This window comes from Pantherophis guttatus, chromosome 2 (genome assembly GCF_059756535.1).
Source record: "Pantherophis guttatus breed Tessera chromosome 2, ASM5975653v1, whole genome shotgun sequence".
NCBI lineage: Eukaryota > Metazoa > Chordata > Lepidosauria > Squamata > Colubridae > Pantherophis > Pantherophis guttatus.
Genome location: NC_142064.1, coordinates 241,656,082 through 241,675,411, shown reverse-complemented (window position 1 = coordinate 241,675,411; position 19,330 = coordinate 241,656,082). Strand labels below are relative to the sequence as shown.

Genomic DNA, 19,330 nt, shown 5'->3' with positions numbered 1-19,330 from the left:
GATTACCTGTACCTCCTTTGTTGAGAGCACCATCAGTTTGGTGGCCTTTTCAATGCTTTGATGCTTACAGAAAGCAAAGGACTTGGTGAGTCATAGTTTAGCTGAATTTTGGTTACCAGACGGGACCAACAGTTCCAAAGGAAAAAGGAAAGGTGTTTGTGTGTGCATGCATGTGTTTGTGTGTGTGTGTAATATTGCATGTATAGATGCACATATGCTGGGATGTGAAGGAATGCACACATATTTAACCCAACATCTGGCTATCATCTATCTCCTCCCACTTATGACTGTATGACTGTGACCTTGTTGCTGGTATCCTTAAGATTTATATTGACTGTTTCCCTATGACTATCATTAAGTGTTGTACCTTAAGATTCTTGACGAATGTATCTTTTCTTTTATGTACTCCGAGAGCGTATGCACCAAAACAAATTCCTTGTGTGTCCAATCACACTTGGCCAATAAAGAATTCTATTCTATTCTATTCTATTCTATTCTATTCTATTCTATTCTATTCTATTCTATTCTATTCTATTCTATTCTATTCTATTCTATTCTAATTACCAGAAATCTTAGAGTATATCATCATTAAAAAAAAATATAGTAGAGAGATCACAATCTCGTGCCAGCCTGAAGTGATTTGGGGCAGACAGCCAATCTAAAATCTGAAATTGGCTCCGAAGAGAAAAACTGTTCCAGTTGGTGGAATGACATATCACATGAAAGGATCAACAACAATAAATGAATTGCCCAAAATGAAACAGCCACATAACCAACATTCAGAAAATAAACAACAAACACATTCATAAGGCAGAAAAATGTTTTGAAGGCTTTTTTAAAATCTAAAATCATAATGGAGAAACAATTTTTAAAAAAGTTTACAAAAGTGCATCTTTATTGAGAAGTTGTTAACACCAACTTTCCCCTTCCCACCAGAACGCTTATCTAAGTTGATAGAGGCTCTTCCTTTTCTTCCTATTCCAGTTTCTTCTCACCAGACACTTAATACTCTTCATATCCTGAAGTGTTGTAGATAATTTTCAGATAATTTTAGAAGCTTAAAATATTTCATCTTCTCCAAATTATTTGCAGAGATACTGAGGCAGACTAATGTATTCCTCCAAGTGAGGGATAAGCCACTATCTCATCTTGGAGTGTTAGTGTTTTGTTGCCATCCCAAAAGGTCAATCAATTCTTTTAGGTCATTTTTAAAAGAGAACAATAAAAGTACAGGAAAATTTTCCATAGTGGAGTCTTTCTGAAGAGCATTCCAGCCAACCAGCTAACCAGTCAATTCTACCGTCTTCTTAGTTTCTTATTAAAAAATACCTGGTCTAAGAAGTAAATTATGAGTTGAAAGGCTGCAATATTTCTGAGGCCTCTATATTGTCTTCAAGTCACATTGTACACCATCCCCAGTAGTAGTTTATAAATTCAAGAGGTGAGGTGAGATGTGGTGTGGTTGTATTGTGAGCGGTGTGGTTGCCTCCCACTCAGAAGGTTCAGAGTTCAAGCCTAGGTAGCAGGAGATGTTTCTCTCTTAGAGCACAAAGAAAAAGAATCTGCTGCGAACTTCACATGGCGTCAGGAAGAGCATCCGGCCAGTAAATATTCAGCTACATCCAATCCCCCGGACTCTAGCCCGAATTAAGGGATTACAGGGTTATAAAAAGGGAGTCTAGTCTAGAACTATATAGTACAATGTAGTATAGTATACTGTAATAAAATATTTGACAATAAATAGTAAAAGAATCCAATCAACTTATATTGGACTAATAATTACTCGTCATTAACGCCAAGAATCAATCCAACAATTGCAAGATGAATATGCTACGAATAAAGCTAACCCGGATCACTTGCCAGAATGTAACAGTGAATAGCAGAAGGGGCCTAACAAAAGTTGGATCCTGCATATACTGCTTTTAATATCTAAAACTATTATCAAGTCCAGGGCTGGACAACATGAAAACACAGGACAAATGAGAAGAAATAAATTATGGAAAGGAAAATAGGTACCTGTTTGTTAAATGTTAATAAAATATTTAGATTAAGAGAATATGTACATATGATGTACTAGGAATATATGTATAAGAGATAGATTAAGATAAGAAAGAGAAAATGTATAAATATAAATATTTATTTATTTATTTATTTATTTATTTGTCAGATTTATATGCCGCCCTTCTCCCGTAGGACTCAGGGCGGCTCATAACAATAAAACAACCCGACAATAGATAAAAATTAAATAATATTAAAAACCAATTTAAAATCCCTGAATCCCCAAGTTAAAATCCACGGCAGATCAGGGAAGTTGCTGAAAGAGCCATGTCTTTAGGTCGGCGCGGAAGACGCGGAGGTCGGGGACCGTCCGGAGCCCGGTAGGCAACCCATTCCAGAGGGTCGGTGTGACCACAGAGAACGCCCTCATCCTGGGGACCGCCAGCCGACACTGTCTGGCTGAGGGAACCCGGAGGAGGACAGCCCTATGTGAGCGCACTGGGCGGTGGGAGGCCGGTAGGAGGTGATTCTGCAAATAACCCAGGCCCATGTCATGAAGGGCTTTATAGGTGAGTACCAGCACTTTGAAGCGGATCCGGAGGACCACCAGATTATATATAGATTACTGATGCGAAAATGTTGAAAAGAAGATTTAAAGATGGATTTTTGTTTGTTTGTTTGTTTGTTCGTATTAAAAAAAAATTTAATAAAAAAATTAAAAAGAAAAAGAAAAAGAAAACACAGGACAGCCTGCGACACACACACATATCACACTTCTGTTTATTTATTGACAACAATTATCAAAACTTGGTAGTTTGGTACACACACCTGCACATCCATGCACAAATGCATACTAATGCAGATCATCTATCATAAACTACACAAACATAGGCATGGTTGTGTAATTTATAAAGCAAAGCAAAGTTTGAAAATTCTGGCTTTGTCTTCTCCACATCTCTCCAGATACACTGCAGCCCTCAGTCACCCATAAAATGTTTGCTTCAGCTGCCAACATTGAAAGCTCAACCATTCCTGACAGAATCAAGAAGCACAAATATGAACAATATGCCAAATGCCCTGTTAGGTACCCTTCTGATTTCACTGTACATCTTAAAATAAAAAAATATAACTCAAAACCTCTTCTAATTCCTATATTATTAATGTTCCAACACTGGAAGTTTTTAAGAAGATGTTGGATAACCATTTGTCTGAAGTGGTGTAGGGTTTCCTGCCTAGGCAGGGGGTTGGACTAGAAGACCTCCAAGGTCCCTTCCAACTCTGTTATTCTATTCTATTCTATTTTATATTCCAGTTTTCTTCTCTTCTGCTTTAAGGACAGTCTCACCCCTTTCCTTTCCATGGTTACAGTTACCAGAATAGAAGTATTTACATGCTGTGAGAAGCTAGAGGCTATAAGTTAAAATTCGTATAGTCAAAAAAGAATACATAAATTAATAGCTATTACAAGCATGAAAACAGCTCAGGGTTATGTACAGCATTACTTGAAAAATATCCAGTTTGATCAACTCTAAATAAGATGAAACATTTCCCCCCCCACCAGAAACACTGCAGCCAAGCCTCTTAAGCTTTTTATTGGAGAAAGGGGATGTTTGTTTTCGCTTTATGGCCACCAAATTATCCCCAGGAAGTCTCCCTCCCAATCTTTTTTTTTAATATAAGACCATTCAACCGTGTAGTGCATCTTATGAAAGGCTTTTCAACGTTATACATTTTAAACCATTTCAGTGCCAACGAACATTTTAGTACCATCACAGCTTTCTACTAGGAATGAAATACTACAAGGTGTCTGTTCTGAGGGAGTCGAAGTGGCCAGCAGCAAGACCTCTTATTGCACAGAGGAGGGCCTGTCATCCATCTTACTTAAAATGCTTTCGGTCAACGAAGCGTGACCAACAGGATCCACAACACCGCTAGAGAACAGAAGTTACACAGAAACTTTTCTATCAACAGTCAACAGATCACGCTGGAAGCGATGGCCAAGATCTAAAGTAGATTACACCACACTAGAAAGACTAACAAATTTGGGGTGGTTTAAGGCAGATTACCAATTTCATAGTTTATAATTCTGAATTTTATGGGATGCGGTGGCTCAGTGGCTAAAATTCAGCTTGTCGATCGAAAGGTCAGCAATTCAGCGGTTCGAATCCCTAGTGCCGCGTAATGGGGTAAGCTCCCATTACTTATCTCAGCTTCTGCCAACCTAGCTGTTCGAAAGCACATAAAAAAAAAATGTAAGTAGAAAAATAGGGACCACTTTTGGTGGAAGGTAACAGCGTTCCGTGAGCCTTTGGCGTTTAGTCATGCCAGCCACATGACCACGGAGATGTCTTCGGACAGCGCTGGCTCTTCGGCTTTGAAACGGAGATGAGAACGACCCCCTAGAGTCGGGAACGACTAGCACATATGTGCGAGGGGAACCTTTACCTTTTTAATTCTGAATTACAACTTGCCTGGATGTACATCAAAAGGAGTTACCCAAAGGCTAATCATGAGAAGTATGTGATTAAGAATATAGAAGCGGTTCTTGTATCTAACTATGATCAAGCAACTCAGTCAAAATCAGAAGAATCAGAATCAGAATAGGGCTGGAAGGGACCTTGGAGGTCTTCTCGTCCCACCCCGATGAAAGACAGGAACTGTCAGGAAAACTAATAACAGCAGGTTTTGTGACCTAGGTAAAAAACATATGCTCCAGGGGTGGGTTCTACTTACCTTTACTACCGGTTCGCAATGGGGCCATGCGCATGCGCTCGCTTCACTCATGTGTGCACTCGCTCTTCTGCGCATGCGCAGAAGGATTTTGATGACATCAGGGTCAGTGGGTGGAGCCTCCCGCCGGTTTTACTACCAGTTCTATAGAACCGGTGCGAACAGGGGACAACCCACCACTGATATACTCATGACATCCAATGTGGAACAAACTCTCATCTCCTTAAAAGAATGCTTCAGACCATCTGTTCTACTTGAAACTTTACACTTGCAGGAATAACTATAAGGATTGTCTTCAGTCCCAACTAATAGTGTACGTTATTCCTCTGTGTCTCAAGGTTAAAGATGTGCCACATTTTTTTCCTTCAACTACCTCAAGGCAAGCATAAGGAAAAGGAGGGAAAAAAACCAAAACAAATCACAACTGACTGAATTAATACAACACAAAATCCAACATATCACATTATGAAAACAGCATTCGAATATTGTTTCAGTTATGGGCCTTGGACGTATTTTTGAGACAATTCTATCACTTTCTAATTTTGCTTTGGGTCGGTCACTCTCTCTTCAGCTCACAATGTCAGGCTCGGGGGACAAACTAGTCAGCCAATTGCTGTCGTAAGTAATGAAGCAACACTTGGTTGATTTGGGGGGAAAAGTGGACCTATTTCTTGCAGGAAAACACTAGGAAGAAAAAAAAATCAATTTTTATTTTCCTTTCAAGGGAAAGCAAAGAAGTACAAATTTAATTTTAAATCAGCTCTATTTTAATAAGCTATGCTGCAATGTGTACTTCCTAATTTAGCAGCAATCAATGTTGTATTAGGAACCAAATTAACCCCATTATGTTGTTGTTTCAGGCCATTGCATTTATGAAGAAACACAAGAGCAACTTTATACTTTAAAAGCATACAGTATAATATGAAAATCAGGGGTGGTATTCATTTACCTTCGCTAACGGTTCGCAAATGTGAGCACGCGCGCCTCCTCCACACATGCGGAGACCCTTCTGCGCATGCACAGAGGGTCAAAAACGGGACGTGATGATGTCCGGGTGGGTGGGTGGAGCCTCCCGCCACCGGAGCTACCGGGTTGTGCGATCCGTATAGAGCCAGCTGAATTTCACCACTGATGAAACTGTTTTTTTTAAAAAAAACTTCAGTTTTAAATGCTTAGTATCTGCTTTTCACATATATTTACCTTTCTTTCTATTAATCCAGGTTTCTCTATAATCAAGAAGCTGCCACAATTAAGCTCAGTTTTCTGAAGGTCTATTTTTTTTAAAAAATGAAGAGTGTTTTTTTTAAGTGACAACATTTTGTTTGCTGCTTTGTTCACCAGGCTACAAAATTAAATAAATCTGAATAAGTATAGTCAGGAATTGGTATATTTTAACTGACTGAAGGTAACACATACATCATAGTTATCCACAACTGAATTAAACTAAAAATAGACTTATTGCTTGATAAGTATTGTACATATAGATATGAATATGCATGTGAACATGTACACAGCGAGAATGTTCATGTATATGGTTGTGATGCAGTCTAAAATATATTTTAATTAATATCTTTATGTTGCTGTTGTTGTTTTTTTACTTTATTTTACTGTTAATTAAGACGTAACACCTACATTTTACCTGATGTTGAATTTGCTATTCGGGGAACAGCTAATGCTGACTCACAATCTAAGGGAAAACTAACTCCAGTTTGTATTTCAGATCAAAACAATGAGGAAAAACTGGCTCAGCAGACAAATACTTTTTACAGGAAAGGGGGAAGAATGAACTCTGAGAAGTATCACGGTTTGAATATATTAAGAAGCTTTTTTTAGATATCAAAGCAAACAAACAAAAAAAAGGAAGCAAAGGAAAGCAACCATTCATTTCACACGTGATTAACATGTCAACCCAACCATCTCCTGCCCCTTAAAAGCTTCTAGCTATGAGACAGTGATGACAGAATGAACTACAAAGACAAACCAGCCTTCAACATCACCGCTTTCTGCACAGTACACCTTTTATGATAAAGGAGAAATTTCCATGGATTTTTAACAAAGGGATAATCCACACCCAAATTAATGACTTTGACCATCACTGGGGGGGAAATAGCTTCCTAACAACACATATTATAAGCACAATATTTTTCCAGAGGGAAAATTGTTGTTTCACTCAACCAGGTCACTAGGTAAGAGGCAAGGGAGAAGTGAAAAAGATGCAAAACAAACTCCCTTATTTGAAGTTTACAGGCACCAACCCTTATGTGTTTCTGTGCTCTGTTTTACTCTCCTGTTGTTCAAGCTTCAGGATACATCAACTGCATCAACTTCTAACTTGGACACTTTAGCCTGACTTGTATTATTCACACTGACAGGCTGAAGCTCACAGGGCGGCTTAGCTTAATATTTCATGACGTTTGCAATATTCTCATACAGCTGGAGAAGGCAACCTGCTAGCTCTCCAGATGTCTTGGTTTTCAGCCATCAACTCCAACCAGCCAGGCTTGTGGCAAGAAATCACGAGAACCATAGTCCAAAATATCCCAGCTTGATGAGAATACATTTTATTTGAGATTGACTTCAATTCGAATGGAGAATATGTATCTCTAGAAGTATTTCTAGCAGGACTACCAGATTCTGTAACAGCTTTGTTCCCTATGCCATCCGTCTGGTAAACTCGCAAGATTCGTTTTTCTCGCCATGTACATGTATACATCCATACTAGACTGTGTTGTTCCTCTGTGTCATATATGTATAATATATTTTTTGTCATGTTTATGTAGTGTATATTGGAGATGGTGACCTTTTGAGAGCTGATATGCAAAGAAATTTCATTTTAATGTATGCCGATTAGTGTATATTTAAAAGTGACAATAAAGTTATTCTAAGTCTAAGTTCTAAGTCTATCAATTTTTTTATTTATAGGAACATAGGAATAGGAATATTCTTTATTGGCCAAATGTGACTGGGCCCACAAGAAATTTGTCTCCGGTGCATAAGCTGTGTGTGTACACAAAAACAACAAAGTGGTAATAGATCATAGATCATAAATCATAAGACACAATCATAAATCATAAGATACAAACAAGTGATAACTCATAAGATACCAATAGGAAATAGTAGTAGGAAAGATGAGAAGATAAGAAGGATAATAGCATATACAGCCCTACTGCATGGGTAAATATATTTAGGCATAAGACAGTGTTGTGGGAATTAGATGTTTAGCAGAGTGATGGCATGGGAGAAAAAAACTGTCTTTGTGTCTAGTTGTTTTGGCATGCAATGTCCTGTAGTGACGTCCTGAGGAGAGAAATTGAAACAGTTTAAGACTGTTTCAATTTCTGCAGGATGAGAGGGGTCTGTAGGTATTTTCTCAGCCCTCTTTCTGGCTTGTGCAGTATACAGATTCTCAATGGAAGGCAAGCTGGTTGCAATTTGTTACTAGAGAGAAAAAAAAGCTCAGCATTTTCCAATATAAACATAATAAAGAAGGGCTGTATAGTATAGAGGGCTCCAAGAATTTGCCAAGGATTAGGGTCCCCTTAGGCAGGAGCGATGCTTTAGATTGATTCTCACACCACAAATAAAAGCTTTTGACTTTTATAACTCTAGAAATATTTTATACATTTAACCTTCATGTGATCAACTGCATGAGTGCATACTTTCTGCCCGCTGTATTTACAGTTGACCCAATAATGCTGTAACAAGGATCAATTCCATTTTATCCAGACTATGTTTAAATTAAAACAGAATGACACAAAGCAAATGGTATGTTTTCCCTTTGTGAAGCAAGATTAAGTCGCATTCCTCTGTCCAACTCACAGCACAGTCCTAAATCTCTCTCGTCTTGGCACATCGCGTGGATCTACAAAGCTGCTGAGTTGAGAAGGGCAAGTGTTATGGGAAGAAACACAGCAATGAAACCTCAATATAACTTTTCTGAGCCCCAGTTGCAAGGAAAAGTCAGCAGACCGTTCTTGCCTAGTAAACTCTCATACTCTTAGAATGCTGGAAATTTCCTTTGATTCAGAAATGCACTAAGCAGAAGGATAGGATAGGATAGGATAGGATAGGATAGGATAGGGTAGGGTAGGGTAGGGTAGGGTAGGGTAGGGTAGGGTAGGGTAGGGTAGGGTAGGGTAGGGAAGAGAAGAGAAGAGAAGAGAAGAGAAGAGAAGAGAAGAGAAGAGAAGAGAAGAGAAGAGAAGAGAAGAGAAGAGAAGAGATCTTGGAGGTCTTCTAATCCAACAACCGCCTCAGGCAGGAAACCTTCATTGGGATAACTGTAAAATGTCAGATTGTAATAAACAGGGTTTCCTTGGGTCATCCTGTCTGAAAATCTGGAAGTTGCAATCCCAAAGTGTCAAGATTGCATCAAGCTATATAGAAAACCACTGTGAGTAAATTAAGGGCAACTCCTTGACCAACTTGCCAATGTATTTTTCCCCCTCTAATAGAAAAAGACAATTATAATGTAATTATATACATCATCATAATAATAATATAGTTATTATGGTATTGGTTTATAATTGAAGAGACCGAAGTACAGATCCATCCTGAGCCCAGGAAACACAATTCAGTGACTCTTGGTCAATCACACCCTCAGGCAATTTACTTCATGAGGTTTTTATTGCAGAGATAACATGAAGGAGATACCCATCTAAACTGCTTTAAAGAAAGGGGAACGTAAATGTAACGGCTAAAGAAGAAATGGATTGTATTAATTTAATTACAATAAATACACAAATCAGTCTTTGCTTTTAAGCTAGTGATTTGCCACAATTACTTTTTGCAGGGCTGCCCCTGGTAGCACAAAAGTCATAAAAGCTTAAAAATAAGTGCAGCCTTGGGAATCTTAAGAATCTTCTACAAACCTTAGGAATCAGTTTAGAATATAGAATGTTGCCCTGTTCCAAATCACAGCACTGGTTCATCTTGTTCCATTGTTATACCTTGTAGAGGTTCCCAGAGTTTCAGACATGGATTCTACCCTTGGAAAACCTAGAATCCTATATTTGATTTGAGCCATGCAAATGGATGTCTTACCCCTTACTTGTCCTCCCATCTCAACAGGAAATCATGGTAGAAGAGGCGTTCCATGAAGAATGCTCCCAATACAGCTACTTGCCTTTCTCATTAAGAAAACCTACTGACAAGTGTTAGGAGAGAAGCAATGACTTTGAAACAGCTACTTTAAGGGAGTGAATAAGAACATTAAAAGGTAAAGGTAAAGGTTCCCCTCGCACATGTGTGCTAGTCGTTCTCGACTCTAGGGGGCAGTGCTCGTTTCCAAGCCAAAGAGCCAGCGCTGTCCGAAGACATCTCAGTGGTCATGTGGCTGGCATGCCTAACCACCAAAGGCACACGGAACGCTGTTACCTTCCCACCAAAGGTGGTCCCTATTTTTCTACTTGCATTTTTTACGTTCTTTCGAACTGCTAGGTTGGCAGAAGCTGGGACAAGTAATGGGAGCTCACCCCGTTATGCGGCAGTAGGGATTTGAACTGCTGAACTGCCGACCTTTCGCTCGACAAGCTCAGCATCTTAGCCACTGAGCCACCACATCCCTTCAATAAGAACATTAGGGAGCAAAAAAAAAAAGCAATAAATCAAATGTTTAGAGATCTAAGCTATTACCTCAACATACTTATTTTAAAGTATTGTGACCACAAGTGAAAAATTCAGAGCTCTTCTAAAACTAATATTGAATGGCATGCTGCAATCCCAGCCACTCAGACCACAGGCCAGACATAGAAGCTTTTCCCATGTGTGAGGCATGTCTTTTCATCACATATACAGTCAGATTACTTCAGTGTCTCCCTCTACTGAAGAAAGATTAGTTTAAAACAAAACAAAATAAAAAATCATAACCTTAGAAGCTGTGAACTAAGGCTGGGAAAAGCATGAAGCAACTTTGTCTCCATAGCGTCAAATAAAAAATTGAATTTTTTAGGGAAAAAAGATCTAAAAAAGAAGCAGCGAAAAAGACATTTAAGACATTTTTGAAATAATAGATAAATATATCTACCAAGGAATTTCCCTTAGGATTTTGTTGCTTTATTTTGGCTTAAGTTAATCTCATTGTCTTCTACAAACTAAAAAATTGGATGCTTAAATCTCACCCTGATTTCTGACTCTCATTTGGGTTCCAGATCATTTTTCTTTGTAAAAAAGATTCTGTAATATTAATATGGAATTCTCCATCCTATCTCTTTTCATGGGGATTTTAAATTTCTCTACTTTTCCAGATCAACATCTCAGCTGGATCTACTTATTTTTAATCACCTCCTTTCCCAAGCTTCTGCTTTGCCATGATCTGCACAGCTCTGTAATTGATCTCTTTCATGACTAAATGTTTGTATTTTGGATAAAGTTAAAAGGGGCATTGCATTTCATCTTTTCTTTTTCAAGAAAAGTTGATTTCAGTTTCAAGAAAAGCTACGTGACTCTAGACTACACAGCCATAAGGATACACTATAGATTTTTTCCCCCTATTTAATCTTCCGACTGGCAGCACTGGGGTTAGGAGGTAAACATAGAAGGCACTTTGCTTGTGTCAAAGAAAACTATCAAGTCACTTTCCCAGAGCAAGAAAAAAGACTAGTGAGACCATGGGAGCTTATGGAAAAGATGATTTGTGACTTTTCAACTTTTCTGCCCGAGTTTTTGCTCCCCATCCTAGTTCACACAGTCCATGCTTCTTTAAAACCTCATGAAAGAAAACTTAATAAATACGTTTTAATAAATAAACAGCAAAAGAACCTGTGAGGGCAAGAATCCAGTGAGATACAAAAGTTTTCTGCATTTTGACGCTTAGAAGAAGTACAGTATCTGATGGTGGTTTTTTTTTTTTTTTAATTTGATTTATATGCCGCCCTTCTCCGGAGACTCAGGGCGGCTTACAATGCGTTAAGCAATAGCCTTCATACTTTTGTATATTTGTATGGTTGTGATCAGAAGCACACAGAAATACTCTTCTGAATAGAAGGACTGTATCTTTATGGCTGAATTAGTTTGCTTGTAGTAAACAGCGTAGGCTACAAATTCGCCAAGAAGTGGACTCACTCCCTGGGTTTCTGCAAATGCAATTGCAGAATTGTAATAAACAGAAGGAAGCAAGGTTAGACCCTAGAGCAGGGACTTCTAAAGATACCTGATGGAGAGAAATTTCAGAGCTGTCTAGAATCATAAAACGTATTGGATAGGTTCCTTGGGGAAGGTCACCTTGGACTGTCAGAAGCTTTTAAGTATGAAATATCTATCTTAAGAACTAGCATATTTCCCACTATTTACTAGTAACCAGTTTCCTGGTACAAACTCTCCAGTTCCTGATAGTAGAAACTGTGTATACCAAGGTCAGATATGTAAAAGAAGAAAAAAAAAGGGTTGTTTGGTGCCTAACCCTAACATCTGCACATTCTGTGTTCTTGGAATTGCGGTTTGCACCATTTACCTTTCCTTGGGTTCCTCTCAAATGGAACCACTTGGCAAATATACTGATGCTTTTTTGCTTTACAAAATGAAACAAACAGCAATGAGGAGGTTAAAGAAAATTAGCAGTTTTTCTGCATATGCCTGAACACATTTTCAACAGGTCTGATGCACAACAGAAGTGGTGCATCAGTATTCATTTTTCTATTAATGTTTTAGGGTTGCAAGTGAAGATAGCATATAGAAGACTGAATTCATTTAAACATCCAACATAATATTCATTTGCCAAGTTGTGGGTTTTTTTAAAAAAAAACTACTTTGAAAAGTATGTAAGTGATTATTTAACATTTTTTGAATAAAACTGTCAAGGTCTAATTGTTTCTAACTTCTTTTGGGAAATTGCTTGTTCCAGAAGGAAAGCAAAGGCTGGAACATGCTTCCATGTAAGCAGCAAGGGACAACATTACAGGAAAAAGACACCCGCCCACCCATACAAACACACTAAAAGAGAAAAAATAATAATCTAGATCAGAAGTATTGAAAAAATACCAAGACCTAAAAACATATCAAAGCATTTGTTCATGTGAAATGCTATATCATAATATTCGTACTGGAGAAAGAACAACTTCAGAGGAGTTTCAATTTAGAGGAACACATGTTAACAGCTAGAGTTTCCATCTAATTCCCCAACTGTGTTTGGGATTTTTAGCAAAGTAAAAATGAGAATTTTTTTTTTCAGCAGTGTGAGAAACATTTCCACAAAAAAAGTCAATCACACTCTGAAAAATTGCCAGGGTCCCAGTTATGGTGCAATTTAACAAAAGTCAATTGCTCACAGAGGAAATGATTGAGGTCTGATTTCAGCTTTTTATTTTAGGGAGGTTTCCCAGGTTTCCTTCTGGAACAAATAACTTTACCTTCCCAAAAGAAGTTAGAAACAATCAGAAATGACAGTGTTTTATTCAAAAATGTCAAATAATCTTTGTGGTGTTCTGAGTTTGGTTGTTTTCTGGCAGATATTTCATTACCCAACTAGGTTACATCATCAGTGCTATAAGGGAGCGGGGTTTGCTCTCTGTTTATATACTAGTGGTTTGCCCCGTCACTGTTAATGGGGGTGTTCCTGCTTGTTTCTTGATTGCTATACCAGTTAACCTCTTTTCAAGTAGTTCAGTATTTTAAAAGCTGACAAATGAAGGGTACATTAGATGTAATGATTTGAAATGAAGCAATGACAGAATGTAAGGGTGCAGTTTTGAAATTATGGGTATCGAGGCTTCGTTTCTCTGGTGCAGAAATTGAGATTGGGAAGGGCTGTCCTTTCAACTAATCAAACAAATTGAAATGACAAACTCTATAGCATTTGATCTTCCAAACCAATAATTTTTTTTTAAAAAGTTCCAAAAGTAGTTTTAAAAAAAGAAAGCTGTTTACACACTTTGAAAAAGAAAAAGAAAAACCCTCAAGATTCTTCTAATTTAAACTTTCACCACGTGTGACAAAGGGACTACCAAAATCATAAGTCATAAGTTTCATGATTTTAGCTAAATTTATTTCCAATGTAGCTTTCATCTGTGCATCTAATTTCCATACGCTTTCACTGCAAAAGCAGGGGTGTTTGTTTTAAAAAAGAATTCTTAAACGCTTCTTCAGAGATTCTTTATTGCTAGGATTCTATTTATTGAGGATATGGCTGAATCCCTAAAACACAACCTTTTCCCATCCTGGTGTGCCCTCTGGAGGTGGTAATCCAGGAAGTCATTTGAGACAGTGTGGAATAGGAGTTAATGTATTGGAATAAGTCTGCAGAGACCCTGGGGTCAAATCTACTTTCAGCCATGGAAAACCACTAAGTATCTTTGGGTCAATCATCCTCTTTCAGCTCAATCTATCTCACTGAGTTTTTGTGGAAATAAAATGAAAGGAGCTCTTCATGTAAAAACAAGTCATTGAGTTAATGAATAAATGTTCCTAATCTCCAGACAGCTCTACTTTTCCCCCTGTAGCAACTTGAAGTTACAGCCTAACACATCTGGATGGTAGAGATTCTGCACTGTGACTTTGAAGTTCTAGGAGCTGGACTCAGCTATTGGGAGTCATCTCTTGCCTTGAATGCATGAGCTGGCCTTGGACTGTAATAAAACATTTGTTCGTTTGTGCCTTGAACGCTGGCTGGGAAAGCAGCTGTTTCCTATGCTGGCAAAACTACACTGAAAGCTGGATGGAATTTGGAAAACAGGGAAGAAAAGGGGAAATTCCTCTGATGTCCCTATCAGTCATACACTCATTACTACATGATTCAGCAAAGCTGAATCCGAATCTTCAAACATGCTTCCAGATGGACAGCTCCTGGCTACAGCCCATCAAAGGGGATTGCAGAGTTTGCCTGTTGCTGGTTTCTTTTTTTCTTTGATCCAGCTGTGTGTGCATGTAAAGAGAAATAGTGAAAGCAGCACGATGTGCTATAAGTGAACGGTGATGATTTTTGCAGATTGCAAAACAAGTCTATAAATCAGGCCAGGCAACTGTGCACAATAAAAGCAGGAGAATTGCACTGTGGCCCTTGCAAATCTGCTTCTTCTGAATTCTTCATCTGTGTGAATGAAGAAACAGCCCAGTTTCTCAATGTTATGGTTTGAATGACAATTTTGCTTCTTTTACAGGAACCTCTGCTATTTGATGAAAGGACTACATGCATATCAAGTATGGCATCCCCATGAGACTGTTCATGCAGCAGTTTAACTAGAAAGGAATGAGAAACTGCAAATAGCCAGGCTGGATTTTCATGGAAATACTTTGTTTGCTTGCTTCTTCAAAGAGTTTGCAGCCAAAATGATGTTGCCCACAGAAGCACAACATGTTCCTAAGGGCTTTCCCCAGAACAACCTGTCCTACATCTTCATAAGAACAAGGTCTAAAGAGACAATCATCCACTGTGCTATTTTGACAGCCTGCCAATCCCACATATTTGTCCCTCAAGGACAATGCAAACAGTACCAGGAAATATAGCCAGAATGATAGTCAAGAGAGGAACAATAGGGCTCCTGCATTCAACCCTGAACCCAGAAGGTCTAGTGGAAGGAAAGACTCAAAGTTGCTGATGTGTTTTCCTTCTTTGTGGATTACATCCTCCTTTATGGATTGTTCCCTGGGACTTTAAGAGAGAGCAAGGGAGCACATCTGCAGAAAGATAAAATTACCGGTTCTCCGAACTACTCAAAATTTCCGCTACCGGTTCTCCAGAACTGGTCAGAACCTGCTGAAACCCACCTCTGCGCTGGACCTCCTGAAGTCTAAGGGTTAAAGGGCTGAATATCATACAGGGCTAAATGTAAAGTAAGAGGAGAGTAGGCAGGAGTAAAAGGAACAGAATTCACAATTCTTAAAGAAAAGAGCTAAGGAAAGAACTGTGGAAATGTTTCCTTATTGTTGGAAAAGGTTGGCATTTAAAAAAAAACATCAGAAAAAGGAAACCTGTAAGTTTGTTAAGCATGGTTATTTTTCACGTATCACTCTACCATTGTCATTCATAAATGTAACTAGACAACAATAGAAGATTAGTTGCCTATCGATGGATAACTCAGCAAAAGTTATATTTTATAATGAACCCGTTTAAATATCAAAAGAAAGCATTCAGCCTCTTGGACTGTGGTTTCTACCATAACTTAAGTGGAACCTTTTCACAGTATGTGACAAAGGAGAAATAATTCAGCTATTAATAAATCAATTTAAAACACCAAAATCTGTATTTTCATTCAATTTCAGCTCCCAGGACTTCCCCAGAGAAGCAATTAGATTTCAAATAGAACTGGAACTTGAAAACAGAATTTGTTAAATAAATGCTGTCATGCACCCACTTGTTTTAATCTCTCCTCATTTTTAAATCCTCAGGGATCCACAAGAAGAAAGTGTCGATTGTTATAGTGTTCCATGGTGAAAAGAGCAAGAAATTAAAACATTTGATTTTTCCTATTTACCTTCCCTCTTGAAATGTATCTTCACTTATTTTGAAGAGCCATTGAAAAATGATAGATTTTATCAGAGAAGACTCTGCTCAATTATGAAGATGTTGAATAATACAAAGATAAATAAAATAACACTTCTAAGAAATATTTTTTAAGAAACAATGAATTTGTATGCTATGAAGACCTGATTCAATTGGCCATATTAAAGCTTTAGCAAATGCAATACAGAAATAAGTGAGCATAACTGAGCAAATGTGAAGAACTGTTAACACTTCTTCAGCATAGCTATTTTACTTAATCAAGTCTTAATAATTCTATTTTATCAGAAATCTGAACCTTACGCATAGACATTGCAACCATATCCTTTAAATTTGTGATAAGGTTTAAAATAAGTCATATATTCCAACCTAACAGTTTGAAAGCATGTAAAAAATGCAAGTAGAAAAATAGGGACCACCTTTGGTGGGAAGGTAACAGTGTTCCATGCGCCTTTGGCATTTAGTCATGCCGGCCACATGACCATGGAGACATCTTCAGACAATGCTGGCTCTTCAACTTTGAAATGGAGATGAGCACTGCCCCCTAGAGTTGGGAACGACTAGCACATATGTGCAAGGGGAATCTTTACCTTTAAGTCACGTATGTTGTTATTCCATCAGGTGAATTTAGAAAATGCCTAAAAATGCATATGCAAGTACTAATTCTTAGCCAAAAATTATGCTCCACAGAGTGATTTTCACAAATCAGTATGGATTCAAATCTAGATGTACCTGGGTTCACACAGGTTGGGGTCATACATCACAGTGAGCCAGGTTCCAGTTTAATTACAGCTTTTTGACTAAAGTAACATACATTGTGTTCACACAACATGCTAAAACATGGGCAAGCAGGCCACACTGTGGCTTGGTTTGTTGAGTGAACACAATGTATAGTGATTTAGTCAAACACAAACATGGTCTCTAGTATTCTAACCACCGTTCCACAGTGACCCTCTAATTGTCTTAGCACTTGGAAATTTAATCAATGAGTAATTTTATTCCCACGGTCTACATGAGTTTCAACATTCTTGGTTTATAATATATACACGTTATATTTTTATTTCCATGGCTTCTAACAGCTCCACAACGGAAACTGGAAATATACTTAAACTGAAGTCTGAGAGCAACATGCAAGCAGTTTATTTATTCATATTTACTGTATATAGTTGCCTGTATCACAAGATGTGGCTCTGGGTGGCACACCATGAAAAACAAACAACAGTATGTGCTATTAACAGATCGGAGAGAATTTGATGGAAAAAGCAATGCAGCCTCCTCACTAATTCCACATTACTTTGAGATCTTCAAGCCTGTTGATACAATCATGCTTCGTAGGACTTTTGGAAGGAGGTCAAAGATGGGGCCAGTCTCAACTCAGGGGGAAGGGTGAAATGGCATCTCTCCCGGGTTCCAACAGATGTAATTCCCTCACATGCTGGACCTACAGCATACTTCTTCTCTTGAACCTGATAAGGGGAGATATAATCAGGCAGAGGTGATCTTCCAAATGTTAAAAGGTCTTTGAAGATCCACAGAACCTTTACAGCCACTAGTGTAGCTCCCAGACTGTAATTTATTAAAGACATGCCTGTAGAGCAAATGTATTGACTATACTAAATTTCAGTTGCATATAAATAGAAGGCAATCAATTTTATTTTTGTTCTATGGCTTTTGGAATACAGCCCAGATATGATTCAAACCTGCCAGGTTCCTGACCTGAAAAAAGTTCTACCTATTGCTCTGGAACTCAAAGATCCATTTTATTCTAAACAATCTTTGCTTTAATGTAACCTCCTTGCCTCCTTTAAGAACCCTTCTATAATGGAAGGACAGCATCAATTTGAGATCAGCCATGGTAGAGCATTCAAAAGCTTGGTAAGTGGAGCCAACTAACCTTTAACCCTACAGCATTTGTTCTGAGCCTGGAGACAAATGGCTTCTCATTGGCGGGAACCTGTTCTTCCTACCTCCTGGCTTCCAGACTCTTCTGCCTGAAGTCAAGATACTACATTGCCTCAACTTTCACCTTGATAGTTGCTTTTTTAAACATCTTCATTGAAAACAAAATACCATCAGGAAAATAATTACCGAAGAGGGGATGGATTAAAGCAAATATTTTCCTACTCTCACACTGGCCAACCTCCCTTCCTTCCTTCCTTCCTTCCTTCCTCCCTCCCTCCCTCCCTTCCTTCCTTCCTTCCCTTTTCTCACCCACTAAAGCCTTATGAAGAAGTCTTGAGGATTTGGTATATCCACACAAAAGGGCAAGAGGAATGAGGCTGGTGGCTATATGGAATTGCCTTGTTATTACCATGTTCAACCAGGCTCCTCCAAATATTTTGAACTACAAGTCTTAGAACTTCCAGCTGAGGAACACCAGTTTAAGACTTACATCTTAAGTGTTTGTATAATATTGCTGAGGAAAATATCTTTTGTCTATCCAGTATGATATGCCCTTGCATTGCATTGCCAAAGCCCTGTTCTTGCTTGCAGAAAATAAGCTATGCTGCAGAGATTGAACAAACTTAATTACAGGGTTATGGGACACCAATAATCTGCTTTGCAGAAATGAAATTAGGACGCAGGTCCACAGAAGTGGCCTTTCATTGCCAACAGCCAGGCCTGAGATCAGCTGGGGAATTAAAAGGTGGGTTCAACTGACTCAGTTGCCACCCGCTTTCCTGCTCACAGTATTTTCAAATAAAATTGCTTCATTAAATTCAGATTTAGTCAGCGATAGCTGCTCTAAACAGGAATGCACGGCTTTGATTAAACAGGCGCTGTTTTGAGCCACCGTAAGTTGGGCATCTAGCAATTCATCTGCATAGTCCAATGTCTGGTATATAACAAACTAGTCAACCAACCACTACAATCTAACAAAGAAAACATAAAAATATGATCGAGGTTAAACAGTATATTTAAAAAAAACAAAAAACCTCTCCAAGATTAGAAATTTACCTCAACTTTGAAAAGTCAGCACTTTGTGTCTTTATAAATAAAGTGATAGAGAAAGATGTCAGTGCATGTATAAAATTATCGCTTGCTTCCTGAGAAGTCCTGCAGTGAAAGTTCAACCCACAAAAAGCACCACATTGACAAGACTTTATGGCTAAATTCAATGCCATTTAAAAGCTGCTTTTAGCTCTTGTTTTAGGCCCATGATCCAATATC

At 38.3% G+C, this 19,330-nt stretch overlaps 1 protein-coding gene and 1 long non-coding RNA gene across 32 annotated transcripts in view; one reads left to right on the top strand and one right to left on the bottom strand.

The window, feature by feature from the left end:
- The window catches only part of MAGI1 (membrane associated guanylate kinase, WW and PDZ domain containing 1), a 486,027-nt gene that overhangs the window by 400,491 nt on the left and 66,206 nt on the right, over positions 1-19,330 (bottom strand). The window lies entirely within an intron of this gene.
- LOC117679025 (uncharacterized) lies at positions 9,668-16,012 on the top strand. Its single transcript, XR_004595221.3, has 2 exons — positions 9,668-9,946; positions 14,820-16,012. It is a non-coding gene; the product is annotated as an uncharacterized LOC117679025 (long non-coding RNA).